Source organism: Podarcis bocagei (assembly GCF_964188305.1).
Source record: "Podarcis bocagei genome assembly, chromosome: 3".
NCBI lineage: Eukaryota > Metazoa > Chordata > Lepidosauria > Squamata > Lacertidae > Podarcis > Podarcis bocagei.
Window position 1 is genome coordinate 54665860 of NC_138127.1, and position 15621 is coordinate 54681480.

General features: G+C 41.9%; 1 long non-coding RNA gene across 1 annotated transcript in view; it reads right to left on the reverse strand.

Annotated features, from left to right (window-relative positions):
* The window catches only part of LOC308583480, a 34871-nt gene extending 34338 nt beyond the window's left edge, over positions 1 to 533 (reverse strand). The window contains exon 1 of the long non-coding RNA XR_014006246.1: positions 339 to 533. This is a non-coding gene — a long non-coding RNA (uncharacterized lncRNA). The remainder of the gene's footprint in view (positions 1 to 338) is intronic.
* Between the last annotated feature and the right edge of the window lie 15088 nt (positions 534 to 15621).

The window sequence follows — 15621 nt, forward strand, 5'->3', positions numbered from 1 at the left end:
AGTTCTCTGTTCATCAAAATTTGTACTGTTATTGCTTTTCAGATGTTGCAATGCTTAAGACACTTTAATAAATATATTCTTGCAACCCACCCCCAAAAGAAAGTAACACTGATTAAAGACATATTTCAATCATGAGAGAAAGCTGTCTTATGAACTACCTCTAGGTGTCAGTCATGAACCCTTCCTTTACACAAAAGAGAAATCAAAAGTTTGGATGCCTCAAACAGACAAGAGTTTCTTATCCCTTTAGTCTGCAGCCATGTCCTGAGCAACTTTTCAGGGCTCCCAGATATGTAGTAAACAACATCTTTAATGCTGGATAATGTAGCGCTACTTACCGTCATCAAAATAAATCTTAGCAGAAGGAGAGGTTCAGGGACCAGTACACGGAGACCTTGGAGCAAAATGATATGTTATTGATTTACTTGGTAACTATTTTCTTGGCTCTTCTTAGCTACAGGTGCAAAACGGCTATTATGAATGTGGTTTTTATGATCTTGATTTTAAATGATTAAGTGGTTATTCCATGGTTGATGGAGCCTACTTTGTTTTGTTGAAGGCAAGTTCGTTTCTAGTCCTTTTATGTTCTACGGGAGGCCTGAGGACGTTTCGTCATCTTCCCAGCCCCACCCCAAAAAATGTTAGTCATGCCTTAGTCCTGTTGAAACCACATACATTATCAAGGAAATCAGCTCCACTGAAGACTTAAGTGTAGCTAACTTTATCTGGACTGCAGCCACAAATGGTTGTTTTGTATATATATGAATTTACTCAAACACATGCCTGGTCGTATGAGGTATATGTTACTGATTTACTCAGTAACTGTTTTCTTGGCTCTTCTTAGCTAAAATGGCTAATGTGAATGTGTTAGGAGTTGTCCAGCCATCTGAACGATGAAAAGCAGTTGTGCAGTCCAACTCCATTAAAATACATTAGAGCTTCGCTGCTGAGTTCCACCTCTCTGTAAGCAAATTGGCTTTAAATTTCTACAGATTTGACTCTCTGCTCACCATTCCAGAAATCAAGAAAGAGCTAAGTCACTAAAATCAAGCAACCCAGACCAAGCACTGTTGGACATGTATGGCAAGAACCCCCAGGAATAAGGAGTGGGAAGAAAAAAGAGAGGTGATTTTTGCCTTTTTTGCCTTCTGTATTGTAAACTACTGTTTGTTTTATTTCATAAAACCGATACACCACATGATTAATTTTTTAAAAAACCCAAACCTCAAACTATCTCAGCCTATTTCCCACTTTTGATTCTTTTGCAAATCATAAGACTTGCAAACAAAACCAAATAAGCTCTATGTTCTCCCTCCTTTATCCTCTGAACATTGTTCTCAAAAAAAGGGGGCTGCAAAGTGTCTCAGCGCTTGGGAGCTGGCACCTATACTTAGATATAAAGGTAAAGGACCCCTGGACGGTTAAGTCCAGTCAAAGGCGACCATGGGGTTTGGTGCTCATCTCGTTTTTCAGGCCAAGGGAGCTGCTGTTTGTCCACAGACAGTTTTCCGGGACATGTGGCCAGCATGATTAAACTGCTTCTGGCACAACAGGACACCATGAAGGAAGTCAGAGTGCATGAAAACGCCGTTTACCTTCCTGCCACAGTGGTACCTATTTATCTACTTGCACTGCTAGGTTGGCAGATGCTAAGACAGAGCAATGGAAGCTCAATCCGTCCCATGATCTTCTGATCAGCAAACCAAGATGCTCAGTGGTTTAGACCACAGCGGCACCCGTGTCCCATCACTTACCTGGATGGAGAACAGAGGGGGACCAGGTGAGTGTGCAGAGAAACCAGCCTACTGTACAAAAGTGCAATCCATGTTGTTGCACTGCCCCGGATCCCAACCTAGCTTTGGCACCTGACCTAAAAGGCAATTTGGCCCCTGAAATATCTGTTGCCTGGGGCAACTAGGTTGTGTGCTTGAAAATATGGCTGAAATCCTAGGCAGTTACTATCTGCAGAATATTTTTTTATATTTTTTTAATGAAGGTGGTCAGCAGCTCTTGAAACCCTTTGCATGGAATCCAGTAGGAATGCAGATTTCAAAGTACACCCACATCTGATTCACTCATTGGTCTGACAGGTGCAGATCAGGTGAGTCTGCCTTGGAAGTGGAATTCACCAAATTCCACCCTCATCCCTGGTTTCAAGCAGAGGTCTTTTCCATCTTCTGCCACCTGACCCTTTAGCATTAGAGCCATAGACAGAGAAACAGATGCGGTATACAAAATGTATTTTACACATGAGTCGCAGCAACTACAGTGGGGTGGGTAAGGTTACACAGAATAGAACAAGAGCATAAACAGAAACAGTATCCCTGTTTTTAACTTCTATTCTGTATAGATTCCATTACTTGAAGCTGAATGCTTTCTCCAGCTTTTCCCTCCTTACCACATTGATCTAATGTTTTACCGCTTAATACTGCTCTGAGCCATGGAACGATTCCTGGCATTCAACTCAAACTCGGGCGTAAAAATTATCTTGACAAATAATTCTGTAAGAATCCAGATGAACTCAGCCCACTTTGCTTGACGTCAGCATGAAACTGCTTTCATCTTGCATGTTGTTTTAGTTAGGTTCCAATCCTATACACATTTGCCTGGCAGTCAGTTCTGCTGAATGAAGGTGTGCTTATGCCTGAATAGACAACATGCATAGGATTGTGCTGTTTATGTTCCCAATAAGTAATAGATAGTAAGGTTCATCGTGAACCGGTGGAAAGTCAATTCCCTGCAGTGTTTTCCACTATGAAGGTCAGGGACATAAGAAGCATTCTACTGAGCCACAGCATTTGTGCCTATCTAACTCCATACTGTTGGCACTGACTGGCAGATGCTCTCCTGGCTTTCAGACAGAATTCTCTCCCAGCCTTGCCTGGATACACAAGAGATGTCACCTAGGGCCTTCTGCATGCAATGCAAATGCTCCATCACTGAGCTGCAACCCTTCCCCAGTGACAGCCAGACCCTAGGATGACTATATGCAGTGGAGGCTGGTCCATTAGGGGTGAAGGGGACACTGCCCCACTAACCTGGGGTCCTGTCTGTAAAATGAAAGTTAACAATACTAAAATCAGGGGTAGCTGATTGGTGAACTGCCAGATGTTGGACGCTAACTCAAGCTGCCATCATCTCCAGCCAGCATGGTCCATGGTCAGGGATGGTGGGAGCTGGAGTTCAGCAACATCTAGAGGGCCACAGATTAGCCGCCACTCACTTAAAGCTTTAAAACAGGGACAGGGAACCTACTGCTCTCCAGATGTTGTTGAACTCCAACTCCCATCATCTCAGATCATGGGCCATGCTGGCTGGAGTCAAGGGGAGCTGGAGTTCAACAACTTATGGAGGGCCAGAGATTCCTGGACTACCAGGGGCAGCCCCCAAAGGGGGATATAATATATCACCAACTGCTACAAAGGGGAAGGAGAAGGTATCACTCAAATGCCTGGGAGAAGATTATATTGGCAAGTTGCTAACTGAATGGACAAGGTTACTTGTATGTGTGCAGGGCTATCTAAATGGGTGGACTTTAAAAATGTCTTGCAACATGGGTTTTCTTTTGTTATTACAAGGAAGAATTTGAAGGTACATGGTGTCTTAACAAGCAATGTTCTGAAATCCATCACTATTCCATAAATGTATTCAATTTATTCATGGTCTTTCCTGAAAGAATTTACTGCGCAAGGATGTCATGCTGCCTATGAATCTTAAAATTGGATCATTCCCCCCAATTAAGCTGTTCAAGACTTTGACTCAAAGAGCTGTCACAGTTGTGACAACTAGATTTATTTCCTGATTATGGTCTGAGCTCTTGAGCAAAATGTGAAAGGGCAGGAGGGCTGGAATAACCTTTTGAAAATTTACCTATTTTTATTTGTAATGATATCAGAGGGTGAGCCGCCCAGTTTCATACTAGCATTAAATTAAGAATATAAGAGCACAAGGAGAGCCTACTGAATGAGACCAATCCTGATTCAGCCCAGATTCTTGTGGCCCATCAGACACCTGTGGGAAGGGAAGGTCTGCAAATGGCTCCTACTCCTATTTGCTTCAACACAAGCAGAACTCCTGGCATTGTCAGGGTCCCCAGTCAAACAGAGGGTCAAACAGATGCGGATTTGATTAATTCACCTGGGTTTGGGGCAGGTGTGTGTGTTGAATTACCGTATATTGAATGATTTGATTGCTTAAAGGGTGGGGGAGCTGTAAAATACATTAGTCTCTATCTATATGGGGCTGTTTAAATCTGGAAAGTGGCTAACAAAGAGAGGAAGTTGCCTTTTACCAAACCATATTGTTGGTCTATTTTGCTGCTGTCTGTCTCCACCGCTGAGCCACAGTGGTCTTTCCCTGATAGATTATTTGTACTCTATATATTTATGCTCTTTCTGCTCCCCTCATCCTGCAAAAAGCACCAAAACCATCAGAGGCATTGCCCTGTAGATCGGAGTTGCTGACTTCTTTCTCTACTTAATTTATTATGTGACCTTCTGTTTTATTGTTCTTGACTGCAACGACAACTACGCTCACTGTTTTCCAAGTTAATTTACAATGCTGACACTGGACCTGCTCAACCCCATTTGAAATCTGAATGATTTTGAATCATTACAGTGCTGCCTGGCAGCAACCATGGGAGTATTAATGGCTGAATGAAGCAGCAAAGTTAACTTAGCTAGCAGAATATAAAAACTCATGATCTACCACACCTTCTAATACATTGTTGTTGTTGTTTAGTCGTTTAGTCGTGTCCGACTTTTCGTGACCCCATGGACCAGAGCAATTGCTTCCTACTGTGTTAGTCTTGCTTTCTAGCCATGTCGCTACCTGTCCCACACTTGACATCACATGTGACCTCAGGTGCCTAACAGTTGGCCTTACTTTGGGGTAAATGTCCTGGTGGGCCAAATTTGATCCACCAGCCAGATGTTCCCCATCCTTGCTGTGGAATTCTTACCTTCTCTTCCATGCTCACACTTGCTGCTGGTGTAGCCTATGATGATTTCAGGCAAGAAAATAAGCATTGCCCACACATTTCAGGTCATCATCAAAGAGTCCTCATTGTCCATCTTCTTAGCTCTAGTTGATATCCTGACCTCTCTCTCTCTCAATTGTCTTTTCTTCCTTTATTGCATGAAGGTTGCTTAGGTCCCTGTGATATGCTGCTGTTTGGAAGATGATATCACCATATGCCTTTTGTTCTGCTGGTGGAAAGAACATGAGAAGCTGAAGGCCCTTTGAGTCCATAAGGAACTCTGGTTTCTTCTGCAAAGGCCAATGGAAGGATATGTAGACAAGCTGTTTGTGAATGAGACTTCAACCTTTTTGTCCTATTGGACCAGAGAGCATTGGGTGTCAAGATGCCCATGCCCCAATCAACTTGTGGTTATGTAGCTCTTCCATTCATTAAAAAAAAAACTCATAGCAATATAGAAAAGACAATCCTTCCACTCTTGTAAAACACCAAATGGAAATTTTCCTTGGATCACGCATCTTCCCCTAATCTTTGTGGGCTACCAGGCTTTGTCACCACCATCAATATTATACTGTAATGGGAATGAAATCAACATATGTTTTCATTAACTAAGATGCTATAGACAGGAAAAGCTTATATGAAGGGAATCATTGGAATGACGGTCAATTTTATATTTATTTGTTTATTTTTAGTCTGTATGCCTTTCTTGTCAGAGCTAATACAACCAGTATAAACTTGCATAACCACAACAAGGGATTAGCCAAGAATCTTCCATCATCAACACAATTCTTTTAAAATGGCAGTAGTGTTCCAGTAGCAGAGCTGATATAAATACAAAATTAGCTGTGCATGTATGTATCTGCATGTGGAAAATCCTTTTTTTATTATTTCCTTTTTAATTATTTGCTATTGGCTAATAATTCATTGCCAAAGGGATAAAAGGAAGGGGCACAGAGCGAGAGACAGAGGGAACATGCTGTCATCGCAGTGTTTTCATCTGTCAGACCTGCCCCATTATATATTGCGAATCTTTGACTTTTTGTAGCATGAGTCACCCACAAATCCTTGAGCCCTCAAGTAATTTCCTCAATCGGCAAAGGGCGGAGGAACTTATATTGCTTGTCACTATGATCAAATGAATTCCTAAAAGTGTGGCTCAGATCCAGGTTATCTAAATAAAGTAAAAATTGGATGGTGTAGGTAACTTTCTCTCCTGTACGATTCCTGCAATTTCAGCTTTTCCATTCCCACATATTAACATACTAATTTCAGCCTGAAGCATGGGATCCAGTTCACCCAATTTGAAGACTATCTTGTAGCTTAACTAGTTTTGCTGGAGGGTCACTTTGTGAAGAGAGGAAGGGATTGAGAGCCAAGATCCCATGCTGTATACCCCACAAAGTGCCCCAGCCACAAGTATATTGCAAGTGCAAACAGCAGGTGGAAGCGCAGGTGGGTGGGGCTAATAGCCCATCCTTATCTTTGCGGCTACACAGAGTAATGTTTTAATAGTTATCATTCAGATATTAATCCTAAACCTACTTGCTTGGAAGAAATCCCCACTGAAATCAATGGGACAAACTTCTGAGAAAACGTGCCTCCTAGGAGTGTTTAGGTGTGGCAGACAATCCTGCTTCAATGCTGGATTGACTGGATGCTGTTTAGGGCATGTGCCAGGAACTCACAGCAGCAGGAGCATGCCATAGAGAATCATAGAATTGTAGCATTGGAAGGGACCATGAGAGCCATCTAGTCTAGCCCCCTGCAACGCAGAACTCTTTCGCCCAACATGGGGCTTGAATCCATGACTCTGAGATTAAGAGTCTCATGCTTTACCAACTGTGGTGTAGGTTAGGCTAGGAGAGTGTGTGTGGCCCAAAGTCACCCAGTGGGTTTCATGGCTGAGTGGAGATTTGAATCTAGCACTCTAAAAATGAGCCACACTGGTTCTCTAGGTCCTGTCCTACCTGGCAGAGAGAGTGGAGGCAGGGTAGGCAGAGTGTTCATGAGTTGTTCTTGCTCTTGGGCCAGCTCGTGTGGAAGGGTTTCTCTGTCCTCTTTTCCAGATTGGCTATGTTCAGGCCTCCATGTTCCCAGGTCTTTTGGGTTACTGCTGTTCTTGCCTGGCCTCCCCCTCTTCCCTGGAACCCTTGTTCCAGCAGCTGTTGACTGCTCCACAACCTATTTCCACTGCACAGCAGTGCAGCCACTGGAGAGGAGACTGGTACATATTGGAGGTGGAGCCAGATGACAGGCAGGTACAGATGCACAGACTTCCAGGATCATTCCACCCTTTCGGAACTATGATCATCAATGCTGGGTGTTTGTTGTGGGATCATAGATCCCCAGGCATTTATTTATTATTTATTGAATGTATAGAATTTATATACTGCCCTATACCCGGAGGTCTCAGGGTGGTTCACAGAATAAAATCAAAATATAAAACCACAAAATACATAATCAAAATAAAATCAATAACCCAATAGCCCCCCCTCAAAAAAATGCACACCCACACCCAAAAAAATATAGTTCTGATATTACCAGTAATAGTTTGTTTGCCTTTCTGCTGGTCATCTTTGGGGGTAATTATAAGAGTTAGATATTTTTTTCATTGTTTTAAAATCAAACAGATAGAACATTCCATTATTTCTGAAAGAAATGTCCTCTATAATGTATTTCTTCAAAACCTTGTAATAAGTCATTATTACCAAGTTTTTTTTTTTTGCAGTATCTACACATCATTGGCATCTATATTCCCTGTCCCTATATTCCCTGACCTCAATTTAATCCAGATTTACCCTTTCTGGGGGAAATCCAATAAGTTTGGTTGTTGTTTTTTAAGGGGGAAAAGCCTGTTAACAAGGACCCATTTGCAACATCTCAAAATCCCATTTGCAAATTAAGCCCCCATCTGGAAGCACCCTAAGTGAACTGCAAAAAAGCATTTATGGTACAAGAAAGCATTTATGGAAATCTCCAGTTTTTCCAAGTGTATTTGTGTTCTGTCAGCTGTCAGGCTTCCAAATAAACTGTGACTAAACAAAAGTATTGCCAGTGAATCTGCCAACTAAATTGGCAGCAGATCTGCTCATACATACTTCTACCTCCTCTTAAAAAAAGAAAAAAAAATTGTAGCAAGTTGCCTGACTTCAAGCGGATGACTTTGGAACAAATATCTTTGTTAAGGGTTGCAGTCTCAGGAGCTGGTGTGTCACCCCTGCATTCTCTATCGTCATGTATTGCAGATTATGGTGAACTGAACACACATCTGACATCTCCATGATATACAACTGAGATGCTGAAGGCCATCACAGACTGAAGAGGAGTAAAATTACATCACTGAAATTTACGGTGCTTCAAAATGTGTAGCGAAATCTCCTGGTTAACGTTGAGAACTCAACTAGACTGGTAAAGAAAAAGCTATTTTTTTATAGATAGAGGGAGATAGTAGTAATGGGGGACTTCAATTACCCGGATATTTGTTGGACGTCAAACTCAGCCAAGAGCATAAGGTCAAACAGATTCCTCACTGGCCTTGCAGACAACTTCATTGTCCAGAAAGTGGGAGAAGCAACAAGAGGAACAGCCATTTTAGATCTGGTCCTAACCAATGTTGATGACCTGGTTAGTGGGGTAGAAGTGGAAGGATCATTAGGCGCGAGTGATCATGCTCTTCTGAAGTTTACTATACAGCGGAAAGGAGCAGCCAAGCATACTAGGACTCAATTTCTTGACTTTAAGAAAGCCGACTTCATAAAACTTAGGGAAGTGCTGGGTGAGATCCCATGGACAGCAATACTAAAAGGAAAGGGAGTTCATGATGGCTGGGAGTTTGTTAAGAGGGAGATAGTAAAAGCACAACGTCAGGCAATACCAATGAGACGGAAACATGGAAGGTGCCTAAAGAAGCCAGGGTGGCTATCTAAAGAACTTTTAACTGAATTAAGATTAAAAAAGGATGTGTACAAAAAAATGGAAAAGGGGGGAAACCACCAAAGAGGAATTCAAACAAATAGCCAGCACGTGTAGACACAAAGTCAGAAAAGCTAAAGCACAGAATGAACTCAGGCTTGCTAGAGAGGTTAAAAGCAACAAAAAAGGCTTTTATGGGTATGTTCGTAGCAAAAGGAAGAACAAAGAAACAGTGGGGTCACTCAGAGGAGAAGATGGTGAAATGCAAACAGGGGACACAGAAAGGGCTGAACTCCTCAATGCCTTCTTTGCGTCAGTCTTCTCCGATAAAGAAAACAATGCCCGACCTGAAGAATTTGGAGCAAATGATTCAGCAAAGGAAACACAGCCCAGAATAACTAAGGAGACAGTACAAGAATATTTGGCTAGTTTAGATGTATTCAAGTCACCAGGGCCAGATGAACTGCATCCAAGAGTATTAAAAGAACTGGCAGGTGTGATCTCAGAACCACTGGCAGTCATCTTCGAGAAATCCTGGAGAACAGGCGAAGTCCCGGCAGACTGGAGGAGGGCAAATGTTGTCCCTATTTTCAAAAAGGGGAAAAGAGAGGACCCAAATAATTACCGCCCAGTCAGTCTGACATCAATAGCAGGGAAGATTCTGGAGCAGATCATTAAGCAAACAGTCTGTGAGCACCTAGAAAGGAATGCTGTGATCACCAATAGTCAGCATGGATTTCTGAAAAATAAGTCATGTCAGACTAACCTGATCTCATTTTTTGACAGAATTACAAGCCTGGTAGATGAAGGGAACTCAGTGGATATAGCCTACCTTGATTTCAGCAAGGCATTTGACAAGGTGCCCCATGATATTCTTGTAAAGAAGCTGGTAAAATGCGGTCTTGACTCTGCTACCATTCAGTGGATTTGTAACTGGCTGACTGACCGAACCCAAAGGGTGCTCATCAATGGTTCCTCTTCATCCTGGAGAAGAGTGACTAGTGGGGTGCCACAGGGTTCTGTCTTGGGCCCGGTCTTATTTAACATCTTTATCAACGACTTGGATGATGGACTCAAGGGCATCCTGATCAAATTTGCAGATGACACCAAACTGGGAGGGGTGGCTAACACCCCAGAGGACAGGATCACACTTCAAAACGACCTTGACAGATTAGAGAACTGGGCAAAAACAAACAAAATGAATTTTAACAGGGAGAAATGTAAAGTATTGCACTTGGGCAAAAAAAATGAGAGGCACAAATACAAGATGGGGGACACCTGGCTTGAGAGCAGTACATGTGAAAAGGATCTAGGAGTCTTGGTTGACCACAAACTTGACATGAGCCAACAGTGTGACGCGGCAGCTAAAAAAGCCAATGCAATTCTGGGCTGCATCAATAGGAGTATAGCATCTAGATCAAGGGAAGTAATAGTGCCACTGTATTCTGCTCTGGTCAGACCTCAGCTAGAGTACTGTGTCCAGTTCTGGGCACCACAATTCAAGAAGGACACTGACAAACTGGAACGTGTCCAGAGGAGGGCAACCAAAATGGTCAAAGGCCTGGAAACGATGCCTTATGAGGAACGGCTAAGGGAGCTGGGCATGTTTAGCCTGGAGAAGAGGAGGTTAAGGGGTGATATGATAGCCATGTTCAAATATATAAAAGGATGTCACATAGAGGAGGGAGAAAGGTTGTTTTCTGCTGCTCCAGAGAAGCGGACACGGAGCAATGGATCCAAACTACAAGAAAGAAGATTCCACCTAAACATTAGGAAGAACTTCCTGACAGTAAGAGCTGTTTGACAGTGGAATTTGCTGCCAAGGAGTGTGGTGGAGTCTCCTACTTTGGAGGTCTTTAAGCAGAGGCTTGACAACCATATGTCAGGAGTGCTCTGATGGTGTTTCCTGCTTTGCAGGGGGTTGGACTCGATGGCCCTTGTGGTCTCTTCCAACTCTATGATTCTATGATTCTATGATTCTATTCTATGATTCTATTTATATGTGTTGCACGTGTGAAATAACGGTGTGCCACCAGATGGAGACATGGAGTCCCATTTTTCTCTACATGTTTTCCTTGTTTAAATTGACAACGCTTTAAACTGAAACGCTTCTTTGATGTGTCTAGATTCAGCCTGGGACTTTGCCATTTGGGGTAGCACACGCATGGATGTAACCCTGGCTGCTCGCTGATGGCTGAGGCCTTCTGTTCTCATGCTTCTCACATCTCAAGTGTTATATTCTTTAGTGTGCACAAGTCTGAGCTTATTTGTGTGAAGACTGTGCACATAACCCACCAAGCCCCTTGTTTCTGGACAAGCCCAGCTGTAATGTTTTGGCATTACACAGAGGACAGCCATTAAATGATTCTGCCCTTTTGTTTTATGTAGAAGGGAGCAGCATAGAAGCCCTATAAAAGGTATGGACAGTTATTACAGTTGTGCTCTCTCCAAAGTGTTATTTCACAATGTTAAACTTATAAAATCCAATCACATGGTAGCCCGGGAGAAAACTCTGAAGGAGTCAATTTATTTGGAACTTCCCCAGACATATTTCAATCTTGATTGGACATCCTGATATACAACATAAATTTTTATATAGGTTATTTGAAACTCACACCTCATAAATTAAATAGGATGATTTTTGATATATTCAGTGCCTTTTGGCAAACCGCATTAGGCCTAAGAGCAAGCACAGATTTCTCCAGCATTTGCAGTCAGTGTCCTGTGATTAGATTGTTCTAGAGATCAGTTACGTACACAGTTTTAGTTGTGTCAGAGATCAGCCTGGGCATATATTTTCACTGCTAAACCTATGAGGAAAGATTAGGTGGAAGTGGCCTCCAGATGCTCCTTAGCATTGGCTAACTACAAAGTCCCCAGAACTGTGTAAATAAATTAATGTGGTGGATGGGTATTTTTTGACTTTGTTGATTTCAGAAGCTTTAACTATGGTTTAGGGAATCAAGCCAATTTCAAAGCAAAGAGGTAAACTTTCATGTGAGCAGCTCCAAATCCTTGACTGAGATGCTCACAAGAGGTGGTAGATTCCCACGAGAGGTGGTGGACTTTCCTTCCTTGAGGTTTTTAAGCAGAGGTTGGATGGCCATCTGTCATTGATGCTTTAGCTGAGATTCCTGCATTGTAGGGGGTTGGACTAGATGACTCCTGGAACCCTTCCAACTCTAAGATTGTATTATTTTTAAGTGAAACTTTGGCTTCTAAAGATGTTGACTATCTCATATGAGCAATGAAATACACGTATTGGCCTGATTCTGTGTTTTGCATATACAAGAGAAGATGTCAGTTTTCATGCATTCTAATTACACTGATTATCTCCATTATCAAACCCATTTCTAAGTAGCAAATGATATCACCTGGGGTACACAACACTGGCTAAAGAAAGATTGTGGAGGAAATCTATGAACAAAGTCTATCTTTTGCACCTTGACTCCACTTCATTAAGCTTCAAGAAAGCACAACTCTAGCCAGAAAGTCAGACACTCTGACCTTGTCTGAACCTGTCTTCTGCCTTGATTTGGATGTGTGGGAAGAAGTGGGGAGCTGAGGGGGATGGTAAACAGACTGTTGATCCTCAGAGGCTTGTGGCTCTATACAGGGAGGTTATGTTCACAAAGCATTTTACTTTTAAAGGCTGTATCCTTTCATCTCGTCACAGGCTATAACTTTGCTCTTGAACTATATTGCTATGCCTTGTCAGGATATGTGTTTGTACGCCAGTGTCAATCATTCCTTCTTCTATTTTCTCTACCCTTCACCAACTTCAGCTAGCAGAGTGGCAGGTGCTCTCACTTTGTCCTCTATTGATGTGACTTGTATTTTATTATACCGTTTCCCCTTCTTCAAGTCCCTTCTATCAAGACCTAAAATCTGTAAAAACAAAACAAAACAAAATCCCAGGACACCAATTTATAGTTGATATAACCATAATTCAGCTAATTAATTAATGACATTTCCAGATATATAATTCAACCACCCTTGTGTTTATCACTAAAACAATGGATTGGAGCCATGCTCAGGGTAGACTCACATAAATCAGTGGGAAGTTAGTCCTAACTGCCTTAAGTTCCATTGATTTTAATGGCTATACACCATGGCCTACAACACAATCCTTACTATGTGTATTTAGAAATAACTCCTCTGAAATTCGATGGGGCTTACTCCCAGGAAGTGAGGTTAGGCTTGCAACCTACCGTAAGTCTGGATCCAACCCAATATAAATACACAATGAAACAATCAGCAATTAACCCTAATCCACATATCCTATGTGTGATTAGCTCTCTACATTGCTCTTCCCTGGTTAACCTCAACCATGTGCAGAAGCATACAGCCATCTTAAAATTAGCCATCCACACAAATGGTGGCATGAAAAACTGTGGCTCCTGTTTGTGGTAAACAAGTCAGTTAATCCCTTTGTCATGAACAGGCAGCCTTCAAGGACAAATGGGGGGAAAGTGAGCTTCTGGATCTTTGCAAAGTGGCAAGTTGAGGGTTAAATTAAGAAAAATAAATGATTGAGCCAGATGTTGATATTCATTGGTCATGAAGCACTTCCCAGTTGCTGCTGTTGTTTATATCATACCCTTCTTCCCAAAGGAGCCCTGGATGGCGAACAACAAAACAGCAAGACAGTAAGAGCTGACAGTAAGAGCTGTTCGACAGTGGAATTTGCTGCCAAGGAGTGTGGTGGAGTCTCCTTCTTTGGAGGTCTTTAAGCAGAGGCTTGACAACCATATGTCAGGAGTGCTCTGATGGTGTTTCCTGCTTGGCAGGGGGTTGGACTCGATGGCCCTTGTGGTCTCTTCCAACTCTATGATTCTATGATTCTAAGATAATACAACAAAAAAAATGAAAACATTGAAAACATTAAAAACATCTAAATTTAGATTACTCGCTATGCTAAGGGTAGAAGGGACAAGGCGTGTTAGTGACTCCAGACAAGAGTTGTGCCAAACATCAGCAAAGCAGAGACGTGGGGAGAAAATTAAAGCCTGCTTTGCTACATTAGCTTTAGGCATTTCCAATTCTTTTGTTGAGATGTTCAGAGCCCAAATTGGATAAAAAATATTGAATGTATTGGCAGGGTGCCTCTTTTTGTTTCTAGAGATTTTAGCCATAGTTCTTATTGGCTTAACAGGGGACGGGGGAACAGTGAGGGAATAAGGATGGCAAGCATATCAGCAGTTATAGGAGGACATCTTTCAAATATTGAAATGTGTGGGGGGGTTTAATTAGAATCATTTTTACTCCACACTTCTGCCAAAAAAGGTTTATTATATCAACAATATGCCTTGTCATTAACATAAGCATTGATACAGCTTAGCTGGATGATGATGGAGCAGTAGCAAAGTTGAGGCTATGGAAGTACCAAATGGACCCATATAGTGGGTCAACATATTCACTGACCTCTACATTTGCCTGTTCATTCAGTTTGGGGAATCCTTTTGGAACTCCTCACAATCCCTTTTTGTTTTAACCACCTTGCAAAATTTGGTATCATTGGGAAACTTGGCTACCTCACTGCTCACCCCTAACTCTAGATCTTTCATAAACGAGTTAAAAGCATTGGTCTCAATACTAGTCTTTGGAGGAGTCTACTTTCTATGTTTCCTGCTTGGCAGGGGGTTGGACTCGATGGCCCTTGTGGTCTATTCCAACTCTATGATTCTACAACCCTCCATTAAGGGAATTGTCCATTTACACCTACTCTCTGTTTCCTGTTACTCCCCCAGTTCATGGTCCATAAAAGGTCCTCTTCTCTTGTCCCATGACTGCTGAACTTTCTTTGTCAAAAGCTTTCAGAAAGTCTAAGTACACAATGTCAACTTGATCACCCTTATCTATACAATCATTGAAACTCTCAGATAACTCTGAAAGGTTAGTGAGACAGCAAGCCGTGCAGGTTCTGCTTCAGTTGGTAATTCTATCTTTAATCATGCTTTCCACCAGTTTTACTAGAACAGATTTTAAGCAGTCTGGCCTGTGATTGATGTTACATTGGCCCCTTTCCAATCTTTGGATATGGAGGCTGATCTTAAGGACTCGTAAAATCCTTTTGTTAGAAAATCTGATTTTTAAAAAATCACTTTGATGTGTCTCAGTGTTGGGAAAATGGTAATTCAGCCAATCAGAATGCTTCTCTGCATTTGAGTCTGGAAGACAAAAAGTAGACAGAAAGGCCCTGTCAGTCATTCTAAGGGATCGCAGTGAGACATAAAGAAAAATAAATGGCTTTCTGCCTTGCATCATAGGGCTTGCCATAAGGTAACTAGAGGTAGGGAAAACATGTGGTAACAGAAATTGGCATGGAGGCATCCATATTTATTGATGATTATTTTCCCACCATTTGTCTCCACCAAACAGAAAAGAGGGGAGACATATTAGTATTTTATTTTACCTGAAATAGATGCGACATAATTATGGAACCAAGTAATAATGTTTTGTGGCTGAGAGGTTTGAGACAACTGAAAATAACAAAGCTAAGATCATGTAATGCTATTTCACCTGCAGCTTTGGTTTTTCTACAACTTGAGGGGGGCATTTGAAAATATTCTTTCTCCTTCACAGCAGTTGGATCTTGCAGAAGCCATGCGTTCAAAGACCACTACTATTTCCATCTTCAGAATTGTCGCAGGTGAAAGAAACACTTTCATAAATTGTGTTGTTTGTTCTCAGGACTGTAGGCAATAAGCCTTTGCCTTGTTATTGAGGTT